This window comes from Phaseolus vulgaris, chromosome 10 (assembly GCF_000499845.2).
Source record: "Phaseolus vulgaris cultivar G19833 chromosome 10, P. vulgaris v2.0, whole genome shotgun sequence".
NCBI lineage: Eukaryota > Viridiplantae > Streptophyta > Magnoliopsida > Fabales > Fabaceae > Phaseolus > Phaseolus vulgaris.
In genome coordinates, this window is record NC_023750.2 from 20,773,061 (window position 1) to 20,788,286 (window position 15,226).

Below are 15,226 nucleotides of genomic sequence, written 5' to 3' on the forward strand. Positions count from 1 at the left end.
CCAATGCTCGGGAGGAATGTGTACGCCTATGTAGACGACATGGTGGTGGCGTCGCAGGATAGGGCGCAGCACATGGCGGACCTGGAGGAGTTGTTCGTCACAATATCCAAGTACCGCCTCAAGTTAAACCCTGAGAAGTGTGTTTTCGGGGTAGAGGCCGGTAAGTTCTTGGGTATTATGCTCACAGAGAGGGGGATAGAGGCGAACCCCGACAAATGCGTGGCGATTATCGCCATGCGAAGCCCGACGTCGGTAAAGGAGGTGCAACAGCTGACAGGGCGGATGGCGGCGCTCTCAAGGTGTGTTTCCGCCGGGGGAGAGAAGGGGCATCCATATTTCCAGTGCCTCAAGAGAAACAGTCGCTTTGCATGGACTGACGAATGCGAAGTGGCTTTCATTAAGTTAAAGGAGTACCTGGCGACGCCACCGGTCCTCTGCAAACCGGTAACAGGTGTGCCCCTCCGGTTATATTTTACTGTAACGGAGCGGGCTATCAGCTCTGTGTTAGTCCAGGAGCAGGACCAGAGTCAAAAGCCCATCTATTTTGTAAGCAAGGCATTACAAGGAGCTGAGACGAGATACCAAGCGCTGGAGAAGGCAGCGCTAGCGGTAGTGTTTTCTGCCAGGAGGCTCCGTCATTACTTCCACAGCTTCACGGTGGTGGTGATGACAAACCTCCCTATACAGAAGGTGCTGCAGAAGCCTGACGTGGCGGGAAGAATGGTGCGTTGGGCGGTGGAACTGTCAGAATTCAACATCCAGAATGAGCCTAGAGGATCCATCAAAGGGCAGGTATACGCAGATTTTATAGCAGAACTTTCACCCGAAGGTGAGCAAGAGGTGGAAGTGGGCTCGCAGTGGCTGCTCTCGGTTGATGGCTCTTCCAACCAACAAGGGAGCGGAGCGGGAATAGTCTTGGAGGGACCCAACGGCATACTGATTGAGCAGGCCCTGCGCTTCGCCTTCAAGGCAAGTAACAATCAGGCAGAATACGAAGCCCTGATAGCAGGAATGCTCCTGGCCAAGGAGATGGGCGCGCAAAACCTCCTGGTGAAAAGCGACTCCTAGCTGATTACGGGGCAGGTGTCGGGTGAGTTTCAGGCGAAGGACCCACAGATGGTGGCGTATCTGAAATACGTCCAGTTGTTGAAGGGAGCATTCAACGCTCTTGAGCTGATACATGTCCCGAGGGAGCAGAATGCCAAAGCTGACCTGCTTGCAAAGCTGGCCAGCTCAGGCAAGGGGGGTAGACAGAGGACAGTGATCCAAGAGACTCTCAAAGCTCCGCGTAGATTCGTGGAAGACAACAGGGTGGATGTCCTCCAGATTTATACAACAAGCGGAAGGCCGAGGAGTCATTGCTCTTTTACACAGGATACGCAGAGGGTGCCCCGCATCAGCACGTACGCGGATGTGCCCGAGGGAGAGCAAATGCAGGTATGCGTTTTGACCGAGGGAGACACCTGGATGATGCCCTACAAGCGATACCTGGCGGATGGGGCTCTCCCAGTAGACCCTGAAGAGGGTAAAAAGGTCAAAAGAAATGCCGCAAGATACACTCTGGTGGATGGGGTGTTGTTCAGGAACAGTTTCACTCACCCTATCCTAACGTGCGTAAGTGGCGACGAGTGCACCAGGATAATGGCGGAGCTACACGAAGGCATTTGCGGGAGCCACGTAGGGGCAAGGTCCCTAGCCTCCAAGGTAATACGCGCAGGTTTCTTCTGGCCAACAGTAAAAGAGGACTGCGCACGACACGCCCAACGGTGCAAGCAATGCCAAAAGCACGCCGACTGGCACAAGGCGTCGCCAGAAGAATTGCGATCCATATACAGCCCGTGGCCTTTCCATACATGGGGAATCGACATCCTGGGCCCGTTCCCACTGGCAATCAGGCAGATGAAGTATTTGATCGTCGCCATCGAATACTTCACCAAGTGGATAGAGGCAGAGCCCGTAGCACAGATCACTGCGCACAAGGTACAACATTTTGTGTGGAAGAACATTGTGTGCCGCTTTGACGTACCTAGGCGCTTGATATCCGATAACGGGACCCAGTTTGCCAGTCAGCAGTTGAGAAATCTGTGCGCTGAGGTAGGAATCAAACAAGTGTTCGCATCGGTCGAACACCCCCAGACCAACGGACAAGTGGAGTCAGCAAACAGAGTTCTGCTGAGGGGGTTAAAGAGAAGGTTAGAGAAAGCCAAAGGGGCGTGGAAGGAAGAGGTACCAAGGATCATATGGGCATACCACACCACGCCCCAATCCTCTACCATGGAGACGCCTTTCAGTTTGGTGTACGGGTCGGACGTGATGATTCCGATAGAAATACATGAAAGTTCACCACGTTTTCAAAACTTTGTGGTGGAGGAATCCAATGAAGAAAGGCGGGTAAACCTGGATCTACTAGACGAGGCCAGGGAAGAAGCCAGAATAAAAGCTGAAGCGATGAAGAGAAGAGTAGAGCGGCAATATAGCTCTAAGGTAAAGCCGCGACAGTTTCGGATCGACGACCTAGTGATGAGGAAGGCCCACCCATACGAACTGGAGAATAAGCTGTCTCCCAAGTGGACCGGACCCTTCAGAGTCACTGAGGCTAAGGGCAACGTTTCGTACAGCCTAGAGACCTTGGATGGAGGTCCTATCCCGCGCAGTTGGAATGCAGCCAACTTAAAATTTTATTTTAGTTGACTTATGTAAGCAGCCATGTAACAATTTAGTTGAAGGGGACACTCTTTTTCCCTCTCGGGGGTTTTTTAATGAGGTCACCCGAATAAAAGAAAAAACAAGTTTGAGAAAAAGCCGTGCTTTGGTTTTCAGCCTTTACTTTTCTTCGATTGAAGTAGTGTGAGGCGTCGCCAAGTCAAGGCGTCGCCTAGGTGAAGGCGTCGCCAAGAGAAGATGTCGCCAAGAGAGAAGGTGTCGCCAAGAAGAAAGGCGTCGCCAAGAAAGAAAGTGTCGCCTGAGTACAGGCGCTGTTAAGGAACGTGAAGAAAGAAAAGCGCACAATATACGAAACGTATGCAAAGTAAAGCGGCGTTGCAAAAAATCAAGTATGGTATAGAAAAGTTGATGTTACAAGCAATGTTCGATACAAATGGGCGTAATGCGGTTAGGGCATATATTACAACTCATGCAAATCACAAAAGAGCCATTTTTCAGTGGCCATCGGAGTCAGCACTGGAGGAAGACAAAGCCCTGATCCCAGCCCACAGAGCTCGAGTAAGTCGTGTCCTCCTTTCTTGGTTTATTTTCGAACCTGCACCAAGGGAGATAAATGTGTCAGAGACACCATGAAGCAAGACATAAACAGATAGAAAGCAACAAAGGCCGAAGTTTCTAGGGCAGTGACTCTTACATATGTACTTTTCAAGAGTTCCAGCGTTGAACTCCAAGCTGATCAAAGTGGCAGAGTTAAAACCTCCCGCCTCAGCAAGAATCCGGCAAGCTATTTGATCACTTGGAGCCAGCTTCTTGAAGGGTTTGATTTTGAGGGCCCTCGCCTCTCTCCCCCAGTACAGAGGAAAACCATCCAGAGCGGTGGGAACGAGGTCAGTGCAGCAAATCTTGAAGAACCGGCCTTTCCACCCGGTGAATGAGTTTTGGAAGGGGGTTAGGGGAACTCTCCCAGGAACATTGCTGAGAGTTACCCAGAGGTTGTGCCTTTGCCTCTTCACCTCAAAGAAGTGAAGAAAGAGGTCAACCGAGGGTGCACAACCCGGAAACCCGAAGAGGATGTCAAAGGCTTTGACAAAGGCCCAGCTGTTGGGGTATAACTGGGCCGGAGCGGCATTGATCTCCGTCAGCAGTTCCTTCTCGAATCGGGAGAAGGGCAGGAACACGCCGATGGTCTTGAAAACCACCTGGTAAAAGTAGAAGAAGGGGACCCCTTCGTTGGCCCGTTCGTCTCCACACACTGGCTCCCCTAGAGTGCAAGGGAGCACAGCAATGTCTTCATCATGCCTCCTCGCGAAGGCACGTTGGTCATAGGAACATGAATCCCCTTTGTGTTCCCTTATGGCCCTGGTAGCGAGTAAGCATGAGCATTCGTCGAGAAGCTCACTCGAAGCCCAAGGGTACAGGTCCTTGGGATTGACCCTGGGGGATGTAGCATGAGAAGACATTTTTTAACAAGATCAGGGATTGTCAAAGGCGTATGGCCCGCCGGTAACGCAAGAGTCGAGCGATGGGAGCGAACGCTGGAAGAACCCTTCGTGAGAAGAGAAAGGGTGCAAGAAGTAAGGGTGCAAGAAGTAAGGGTGCAAGAAGTAAGGGTGCAAGAAGAAAGGGTGCAAGAAGAGAGAGTGTAAGTAGGGTACGAAGAGTGCAGAAATGATGAGAACAGCTTCAGAGTTTGAAGAGTTAAATAAAGCGGTTAGAGCGCCAAACGACGCAAGTAGAAGTATGGCAGTTAGAGCATTGAACGACGCGAATGGATGCACCGCACGATCGAGCCACGTGGCAGCAGATGGAAGGATGGCCCTGGTATCCCTGGTTAAACTCAGAACACGTCGTATCGACAGAATGCCCAGTGGTACGATGCGCCGTCGAAAGTGGATCAGGGGCACAGTAGGAGTCAGGATCAAATCGAATGACTGAACGTCCCATCAGCCATACAAGAAGCGCCATGAGGATGGCACGGGGAGAACCTTGAGCTCTTCGCTGTCCCTAGGCGTCAACCAAGGCCAAGGTCAAAGTCAATGTCAAGGTAAGGACGACGCCCAAGGCGACGCCAGCATGAGACGCCCGAGGCGTCGCCTGGAAAGACATAAAGGGCGACGCCAGCGTGAGACGTCGCGGGCGTCGCCCACCAAAATATCAGCGAGGTTGCCTCCCCGATACCCACAGGTAGGAAAGACTGTGGAGGGAGACGAAGTCGAAGAGGGCAAAGTTAGTTACTAGCGTCACCTCCCCGATACCCACAGGTAGGAAAGACTGTGGAGGGGGATGAGACCGCCAAAACGCCAACGAATCACTGACAGGGCGTTCCCCGATACCTATGGGAAGGAAAGACCATGGAGGGAACGACCCCCCCCACCAAAACACTCGGCGTTTTCAGACACCCGAGGACGACACGGCGTTGCTGTAGCAGGCCTCTCCTTAGGCGTGGGCGTCGGGCGTTAAGGGTCAAGGAAAGGACCGTTTGGGTGTTAGAGATACCCCGTGGACGATACGGCTCCACTAGGTGAGCCACTCCATGGGCGTGGGCACTGGCGCGTGACCTTTCCCGAGCATACAAGGCCGCCCAACGAAGTGAAAGAAGCGGGTATAATACGAGCAAAACAACCAAAGCACGCGAAGGCAAAGAATGAGAATAAAATCACACAGGCAGAATTCTATGTCGCGAGGACACGAAAGTAATCATACAAAAACCCAGAGTTGTAACAAGCGTGCAGACAGTTCAAAGAATTACAAATTTATCAGAGAAGGTTAAAACAAGTATAAAGGAATGGGCTGATGATCGAGGGTGGCGGCTCAATCGTCTATCTCCAGAGGCACGACCTTTCCATCGACAATGTGGTGAGTGGAATCGCAGCTGGAAATGTCGATCCCCGGGTTCGTGCAGACTGCTTGAGCCAGAGCTTCTTGGAATCCCTCCTCGAAAGTACCCGCCATCTCCTGGATGAGGGTCTTCTTGTCCTTCTCTAGTTCTCCAATGATGGTGTCCCCGGAAGCCACCTGCTTCTCCAAAGCCTCCTTCTCCACGCGGAGTCGGTTGACCTTGATTTGCAGTTTGTCGTAGTCCGCCCGGAGAAGGCCCATAGCTTGGGTCTGGGACGTCATTTCCCCTTCCATCCGCTCCATTGCGCCAGTTTGCTCACAACAGCGGGCCTTCAAGTCCTTTTGAACTTTTTCGTAAGCTTCGACTATGTTTTGAAGGCTCGTCACCTGAACTTTGAGGGCGACTTCCCGGGCGTAGAAGCCAGTCTGGAGCTCCAACGCCTCGGCTAGTTGTCCCTCAGCTTCTGCTTTGAACTCTTGCGCCTGCTTCAGGAAGGTTTGGTAAGCTTCGTTCTGGCATCCCAGGGTTTTCTTTTCCTCCTCCAGAGCAGTTACCCTTGTTTCCAAGGTCTGGAGGGTTTGAGCTTGCAGGACAGCATTTCTGGCCTGGGCGCGCCATTCAAGGGCCACCGCCAAGAAGGCCCCCAAGTAGAAAGGCATGCCTTCCTTCCTGTCGGTGCCCTCTGGCATAGTTCCGCCACTGAAGCCCCTCATCAGATGCATGATTGGAGGAGGGATAGCGATGAGATCGGGGGCGGCAGCGACGGGAGCAGGGGAAGCAGAGGCTCCTACCGGTGGCGGGGGCGGGGGCGGGGCAGACTCAGCGCCTTCGCCCCCTTCCTCTTGGACTGTTGTGGGGGGAAGTGAGGTTGCGCTTGGAAGGTCGTCCATGAAGGGATTCCCTCCCTGGGGCGACGCCTCTAGCAGAAGAGGAACCCGCGCAGATTTCCTCCTCTTGAAGGGTGCCACACCTTCCGAGTCCTCATCATCCGATAAAATCTCCAAGACCCGTTTCCCTTTGTCAAGGGGGGTTGGAGCAGGCGACGAGGCCGCGGCTAGGGGAACGACGGCGATGGGCAGAGGAGAGCCGGGAATCTGAAGCGCCTCGGAGCTATGTGGAGATGACGGAGATGAGCTTAGGGGGGCTTTGGTGGTGATCGGAGGCGGCGGTGACAGAGTTGGTGGAGGGATCGGATCAGCAGCAGGGGCGGAGGAGGCGCCCGCCTTGGCGGCACGAGCCTCCTTCATCGCTTTCGCCGGCATCATCCTTTTGGAGGTGTCCATCACCGATCCTACATCGAAATAGACCAAGCAGCAGAAATCAAGGCCAAAGCAACTATACAAAATTACAAAGCGCATACATGCGTGAGATGCAAGCAACATGACACCATGGGAAACAGGGGGAGGAAGTCGTGGGAACAAACGTCCGGTAGCAGGGTGTTCACAGCAAAGGGGAGAAGGGGAGAGTCTCCTTACCAAAGTATGTTGTCAGGGCGTGAGCATTGTATTCGCTAGCAACAAGCTTCAAGGTATCAAAAACGATCCCCAGCCCAGCCAAGGCCTTGCTTACCTCCCTGTCAGTAGGAGATAGCTCTTCCAGGGCTTTGGCCCTAAGCAGCTTAGGGCGCTTCGTCCAATAGAGGGGAACGCCGTCCAAGGCTGTGGGGTCGTGTTTGGCGCTGCACACTCTAAAGAATTTCCCTTTCCAGTTTTTGTAAGAGTTTTAGAAGAGGGAGAGGAGGATCCTACCCGCGATCCCGGAAAAGCTTACCCAGAAGCTTTTCCCCTGCTTCTTCACTTCGAAGAAATGCAGGAAAACGTCTACGGAGGGAATGATGCCCAAGTGCCCGCAAAGGATTTGAAAACCCCTTACGAATGTTGGGATGGAGCTGGGCGGGGGCGGTATTGATTTCGGTGAGGAGTTCCCGTTCAAAGGGGGTGAATGGGAGACGCACCCCTACGCGTTTAAACACCATCTGGTACATAAAGAAGAAAGGGTTCCCCTTTCTAGGTCTGTCGTCCACGCAGACAGGTTCCCCAGGCCTGCCGGGACGGACGGATATGTGGGCGTCGTGAGTGCGGCAGAAAGCGTTAAAGTTATACAAATGGGGATCCCCACGGTGAGCTTCCAGGTTCTGGAAGGTAGTCAGGCTGGTACACTCGTTCAAGAGCTCGTCGGCGGCCCATGGGTAGTAGGCTTTGTAGTTGGACTTGGGGGTCTTGGGGGAGGAATCAGGCTCCGCGTTCGTGCGCGTCATGGTGTGAATAAATAGCTGGAGAAAGAAGAGAGGAAAAAGGTTTTAACAAGTGTAGCCATGACAGGAAGGGGAGTCAACCCCAGGAAACATCACCCACGCGAGAAAACCCAGAAAGAAGGAGAAGGGAACAGAGAAGGAAGGAGAAGCGGAAGAACGCAGTAATGCATGAACGTCAACAGTCCCAGGCAGTTCAATAAATCATACAATGCGACGAAAGGGAAGAGTCGTGAGTATTCAAAAATCATACCTTTGCTGTCAAAGTGAAGGCGGAAGAAGAGCACAGGAAGGAGAGAACAGCAATTGCAGAGAAAAGGGGTTTGAAGACGATGAACAGTGCAGAGACGCAAAGGGAATGAATGTAACAGTGGGGTGAGCGCGGGGTTTGGGGGTAACTTGAACGTTACATTTGCAACCCAAGAGGCGCTAACTAAGAGCCGTGAGATCGTGCCACGTGTCAAAGGATCAATCGCCCAAGGGAAACGCAAGGGTCTCTAGAGGCTGGCCGTGCGATGGGCGACGTGGCGCGCGATCAAGGGTAGCCCCAAAAGGTGTTATTCTCCCTGTTTCAGAAGATGTCCAATCAGTCATTAAGAGCGCTCCTATGGTTCAGAGAGTGTCACGTCAATAATTCGAGAATTGTTGAGTCAGCAGGGAGCGACACATCATCAGGGTGGCACGTGGACGGTGTGGGCGAGGCCTTAGTCTTTACGCTGAAGACAAGTCTTCGGCTTAAGACTGGGGGGCTTGTGTACCATCCCGTACCCGGGCGTTGACTAAGTCAAGGTCAAAGTCAACACCAGGGGTCAAAGTCAACGCAACGCATTGCCTAGGTGAAGAGACGCTAAGTGCCAGCGTCGTCAAGAAGAGGCGTCGCCAAGGGAGAAGGCGTCGCCTAGGTGAAGGCGTCGCCCAACCAGGGCGTCGCCAGATCAAACATTACTAAGGCAAGGCAATCACAGTGTGGTTCCCCGATACCCATGGGTAGGAAAGACCATGGAGGGAGCGATGCCGTGGGAAGGCCTCAGGTCCCGATAATCCGGGGCAGTGATAAAGAGAAGGAAAAGGTGGCTTCAAGGCCATAGTGATAGCACCAGTGTAGGGCAGCCTGACTCGTGAAGTACCCCTGCCGCCCCAGAGACGCCTTTGGGACAGATACGACTCAAGAGGAAGGTCACGCCCAGGGTAGCCGGGTGCAGGGTACGAGAGGAAGGCAGATACGCTCTCAAAGTAAGTGACTAGATGATTGGGGGCATGAGTTGGCACCCAAAAAGTCACCCCTTGCGCAGTAGCACTCCCAGGCAGGAGGGCTCGCACGTAGAAACGTCCCCAGATGGGTCATGGCGTCGTGGGGTCCTCCACGTGTACGACAGCCAGGTCAGAATAGAAACACCCTTTAGTCAGGTACCAGGTAATTAAAGTCACTCAATACAGTTTCCGTTTCGAGCATTCAGTTAGTATAATGGCTCCCAAGCGTTTCAACGTCTTAAATGCACTACGTTTTCTAATTAGACACGCTGATTGAGTGCGTTACATTTGTGATTAAAGGCGCTTTAAGGCGCTTTAAATGCTTGGGTAGTTTAAATAGCGCTGGGAATGTTGGGAACGGGGTTCGAACTTTTGGCAAATTTTCCAGAGACACTCTAGTTGCTTGCTCGAGCCTTGAGGTTACGCACAAGGGACTAGGGAAAGATTGTTTGCCAGAACGAGAATATACACACAATACACAGTTCTTTTTACCACCTTCGGAGTGCCATACGCGGTGCTCAAATACGGAGGTGCACAGTTTTGGTGTTTCTTGCTGGCTGACTTGAGCGTCTGAGTGCAAACGGCCGCTAGGGCGCCCTTTTGTCCTTTTTTTTGCAGGAATCCACAGGTAACCAGTGGGAAGGAGTCCCTAGCTGACGGTTGAGGTCGCGCACGAAGATGTCCCAGTCAACCGGACGGAACAACCGCATTCGTAAATCCTTTTTTACCCTAAATTTTGAAGCGCGCCACACACAATTTCAAACTTTATTTCTCGTCTTTGCCATCGTTTCGCGATCGCACTCTGAGTTCGTCTCCTTCTGCTGCATCTGCATTCCATTTGTGCAATGTAAGTTTCTTGAACTCTCTTTCTTCCTCTTCATCTTCACAAATATATGCATAAATGTTTTTCGTTTTTCTTATATATGTATTTTTCCTTGCATTGGTGGTCTCGAAGCACTATTTCCTTGGCTTACATTCGTTTTTCTTACATTGTTTGGTTTCTCGCATTGCTCAGTACTCTTTCATTGTCTTTGTGGTTTCTTGTGGATTTTTTGGTTTGCTCCATTGCTGCTTCCCTGTCCGCCATCGCTTCTGCTGCCGCCACCGTTGTTGGCGCTCCCGTGACTCTTCATCAACGTTGGCTTCACACCAGATTGACGATGTTTTAAAATTTTTAATTTTTTTTAATGATTTGGCATATACAAGTGCGGTTAAAGCAAATAACCGCACTTGTAAATGGTATTTATAAATGCGGCTATATAGCCGCATTTATATTTCTTGATTTATAAGTGCGTGTTGATCAAATGCGGCTATAAAGCCGCATTTATATATTTGAAATAGCCGCATTTGTTTTATGTTTCTACACTAGTGTGAAACGTCACCTCGGTGCACTATTCACGTCCCATCACTCTAGCGCCACATAGGTCACCGTGGGCAATCACTTAGCCTCTTCATTGAAACAAGTTACAACTCGAGCATGGGGGGCTTGTGTACTGGCCAGACATCAGACATCGAACATCGGTGACCTGATAATAATGGTGGGCCACGTAAGTTGGGCCCCACGAAGAGTTTGAGTTAACATGAGTTAACACCCAGATGCCAGATAGACCTAAATCACGAGAGTATCATGCATGGGGTGTGTATAGTACATTCGGGTACGACACATACAAGTGTTCCCTGGAAGCGCTAAGGCGCGTAAGGGTTACGGTTTCCAGGGAAAGACTGCATGCATGGCACGTGAATAATTAAGGCACCCATAGAACAGATGGTGTCACAGTGTTGGTACATGAGTTGGTATCCTGACAGCCATGCTGTTAGAAAGATTGAACTCTAGAAGAGGCAAGTCTTGTGTCGCGGTTGCACTAAGCTTGTGCTACGCATCACAAGATGACTCATCAGTAAACCCTAATTCCACTTAAGGAAAGATCCTTGAGGGATGGAGAAATTGACCTAATTACAACCTATATAAAGGGTGGTAAGAACCCTAGAAAGGTACGTCGTTTCTAAGACTGAAACTGTTTTACATACTTATTGTTTCTTAGCCCAGTACTGACTTGATCGTCAAAGTGCAATCAACAGGTAGGGCCCCCTCTGTTTCAACGGAGCCACTCTCAGCTACCTAAGGAGAGAACGGAACCACCAGGAGATAGGAGGAGCCACCATCCGCCTTTGAAGTCAATGGCGACTGAGTCAACCGGCAAGAACAATAAACAAGCATTATAAATTAAATGACAATACCAATCATCAATCAAGAACATAATTTTGTATTTAAATATCACCTCAATACACAATAATTTGAACATATTACTCCCAATCCCAAAGGGTAGAATTAGCCACTCATGGTTGCCACTACAAGCATGGAAAGCAAGAAAAGAAGATCCAAGATGTTTCTCCTTGAAGGTTGCCTCCTCTAGGATTTCTAACACCTTCTATTCTCCCAATTAAATGTCTAGGGTTGTGCCTCATGCCTCAAATTTAACCTAGTTGGGCTTGGGCTAAGTGACTTCTCACCTGGGCATGATTGAGCTTGCCTGGGCGATTTTGACGAAAACAAACCTGATCCGATCGGTCATCGGTAGTCGATGACGTCAGCAGCAGAGAACCACGTGGACCACTCACAGGGTGACACGTGGACCAGGTGACAAAGAGATCAGGGAGGCGATCGCCAAGAGCGGTGATCGGGGGTCAGTAATCAAGTGACCACCGACAGCGGCAGAAAGGTCAGAGGACAGATCACCCAGAACGGTGGTCAGTAGCCAAGTGGCCACCAACAGACCAGTTCCCAGACTAACGCCTGGGTGCAGAACGCGAGAAGCAAATAGAGCACTGATCAGTCATCGGGTGCATTGTCATCGGGGTCTCGTGTTACACGCAGTTAAACTGGGACTGAGGTTCCCAGCGAGAGCGTTACACATGGACCTCGCATGAGCACATCTCAGGGAATCGCGCACGAGAGTGGCCTGAGGGAGCTAGTAAACCGATCAGTGATTGGTGACTCCCTCAACCCATCACGTGCGTGACGGGTAAGCCGTCTACGCAGAGGGCAACGCTTGGTGAGTGTGCCTAGACCGGCCACACCTGGCGTTCTCCTGAGAGTATGCGATTTGCCCAGATGAAAGAAATATGCTAAGTTACTCCGCAAGGGAATAACTTAGCACACAAAGAGAAACGCTAGAGCCCTTCCAGTAAGTGACACGTGTGTGGGTAGATGTGAGTCGCATGCCTCCACGTGTCATTATCTGAGAGGGGTGCGGTCCAGATAAAGGTGCACTCCGTACCGCTAAAGGTACAGACAAGCGCAGCCAAGCGCAGAGACGCGCGGACACGCACAGACACCCACACTCTACTGATTCTGGAGGTACATTGTCTCAGAAAAGCATAACAGGGTTCTGACACATGCCAGAAAAGCATAACAGAATTCTGTTAGTTCCAGAAGCAGAGAGAGACATAAAAGAGAATCAGGGAGAGATTGAGGGGGATACGAAAAATAGAGAGCAAGAGTTTTTCACACACACTACTAGTTTTCTCATTTGGTGGTTCTGTGGTCTAACTTGATCGTCGGAGTGCAAACGGCTGCTAGAGGCGCCGTCTGTGTGTTTTGCAGATCACGTTTGGAGATTCAAGAGAAGGTTCTGAGGGTGATTTTGCAGAGAACGCAGTCGCGTAGACGGGACAGAGAGTGCTACAAAGCGATTCCTCCACGTTCGAGTTTCCGGCAGGATCAAAACCCAACATTACTAGAGTGATCTCGCTTGGACGAGATTGGGCTTTCTTGGGTGAGATCCTCTAGGAGCTTATGGCTTGGGCGAGTGTTGGAGCATTCCAACTTTCCCTTTTTAGCTTTGTCCATTCTTCTTTTGCCCTTGCATCTCCATTTTTCCCTAGAATCTTGAAATTAACACAAATTTGGGAATAAATCGTTCTTATTCAAATTATAATCACAAAATATGTAAAAAGGTTTAAATTCATAAATTACGGGTTATATTATAATTATTTTATCAATTAATATCCATAAGTGCTTGTATTTTAATATGAAATATTACTAAAATATGACACTTATCAGCTGTGTAGGAAGCTATTTAACCAATCATGTAGTACATAGTTACTATAAAAAGAAATGCAATTATTAGTTGTACCGCCCAGGTAGTCGGAAGTGATGACGTGGCAGCAAGCTATTATATAGGCGTGTTGAACGGGGCACCTGGCTGGCAGAAGGGAAGGAAGTCGGGGGCCTCGTGTAGTCGCCAGTCATTAAGTTGGCGTGCTCCGACCTCTAGCATACCTAAACCGACGGTCACCAGGTTTGTGATGAAGTCGCCGGATGCGAACCCAGACGACCAAGTGATCAGAGATCGCTGAGAGGAGGACATCGCCGAAGGATCAGGAAAGCTTGTTCCAGGCTTTTGAAGTAGAGGATGAAGTTGTCAGATGGTCATTCCCTAGCTAGCCAGAGGTCGAGGTCGGGGAACAGCTTACCCGGGCATGAACGATGAAGCAAGTGAAGTAGATCATGATGGCGGCCGGCGAGACCACAGGGAAGGTGTGTATGATGACACCCGTACTCGCCACGCAGAAGAGATCACGCTCCAAGGCAGTTATGCGCTGAGTCGCTTCCTGCATAAGTAACTTAGCCGAAAGCCTGAAGAGTAAGAGGTGACGCCCAAGTCAAGGATGCTCCAGATAGAGACACGTGTACAGCTGGATACGAGCCACGTGTCCAGATGTGTAACTGTCAGGAGAGAGAAAATGCACAGGTATATAAGGAATCCTAACGAAATTCTGAGGTACGCGCGTTTTAGAATACTTCTTTTACGCTTGCGAGAACTTGAGTGCGCTGAGAGAGAATTTTGCACGGTTCCTGAAGTTCTTAGTTTTCTCTTAGTATTTTGGTGGTTCAGTCGCTGACTTGGGCGTAGGAGCGTGATCAGCCGCAGCGGCGCCGTTCTGTCTTTTGCAGGTTCTTGAGGTGAATCAAGGCGAAGGACATCGCCGAAGGATCAGGAAAGCTTGTTCCAGGCTTTTGAAGTAGAGGATGAAGTTGTCAGATGGTCATTCCCTAGCTAGCCAGAGGTCGAGGTCGGCGAGACCACAGGGAAGGTGTGTATGATGACACCCGTACTCGCCACGCAGAAGAGATCACGCTCCAAGGCAGTTATGCGCTGAGTCGCTTCCTGCATAAGTAACTTAGCCGAAAGCCTGAAGAGTAAGAGGTGACGCCCAAGTCAAGGATGCTCCAGATAGAGACACGTGTACAGCTGGATACGAGCCACGTGTCCAGATGTGTAACTGTCAGGAGAGAGAAAATGCACAGGTATATAAGGAATCCTAACGAAATTCTGAGGTACGCGCGTTTTAGAATACTTCTTTTACGCTTGCGAGAACTTGAGTGCGCTGAGAGAGAATTTTGCACGGTTCCTGAAGTTCTTAGTTTTCTCTTAGTATTTTGGTGGTTTAGTCGCTGACTTGGGCGTAGGAGCGTGATCAGCCGCAGCGGCGCCGTTCTGTCTTTTGCAGGTTCTTGAGGTGAATCAAGGCGAAGGACATCGCCGAAGGATCAGGAAAGCTTGTTCCAGGCTTTTGAAGTAGAGGATGAAGTTGTCAGATGGTCATTCCCTAGCTAGCCAGAGGTCGAGGTCGGCGAGACCACAGGGAAGGTGTGTATGATGACACCCGTACTCGCCACGCAGAAGAGATCACGCTCCAAGGCAGTTATGCGCTGAGTCGCTTCCTGCATAAGTAACTTAGCCGAAAGCCTGAAGAGTAAGAGGTGACGCCCAAGTCAAGGATGCTCCAGATAGAGACACGTGTACAGCTGGATACGAGCCACGTGTCCAGATGTGTAACTGTCAGGAGAGAGAAAATGCACAGGTATATAAGGAATCCTAACGAAATTCCGAGGTACGCGCGTTTTAGAATACTTCTTTTACGCTTGCGAGAACTTGAGTGCGCTGAGAGAGAATTTTGCACGGTTCCTGAAGTTCTTAGTTTTCTCTTAGTATTTTGGTGGTTCAGTCGCTGACTTGGGCGTAGGAGCGTGATCAGCCGCAGCGGCGCCGTTCTGTCTTTTGCAGGTTCTTGAGGTGAATCAAGGCGAAGGACGGAAGCTAACACTGCGCAAAGTCGATCCAGATTTGACGAGGCAAGGCTCTTGCGTCCTGGTCAACAGGCAGGATCATCAGGCGCCCACCGTGGGGCCTGTAAAACCTGTCCCCATCCACAGC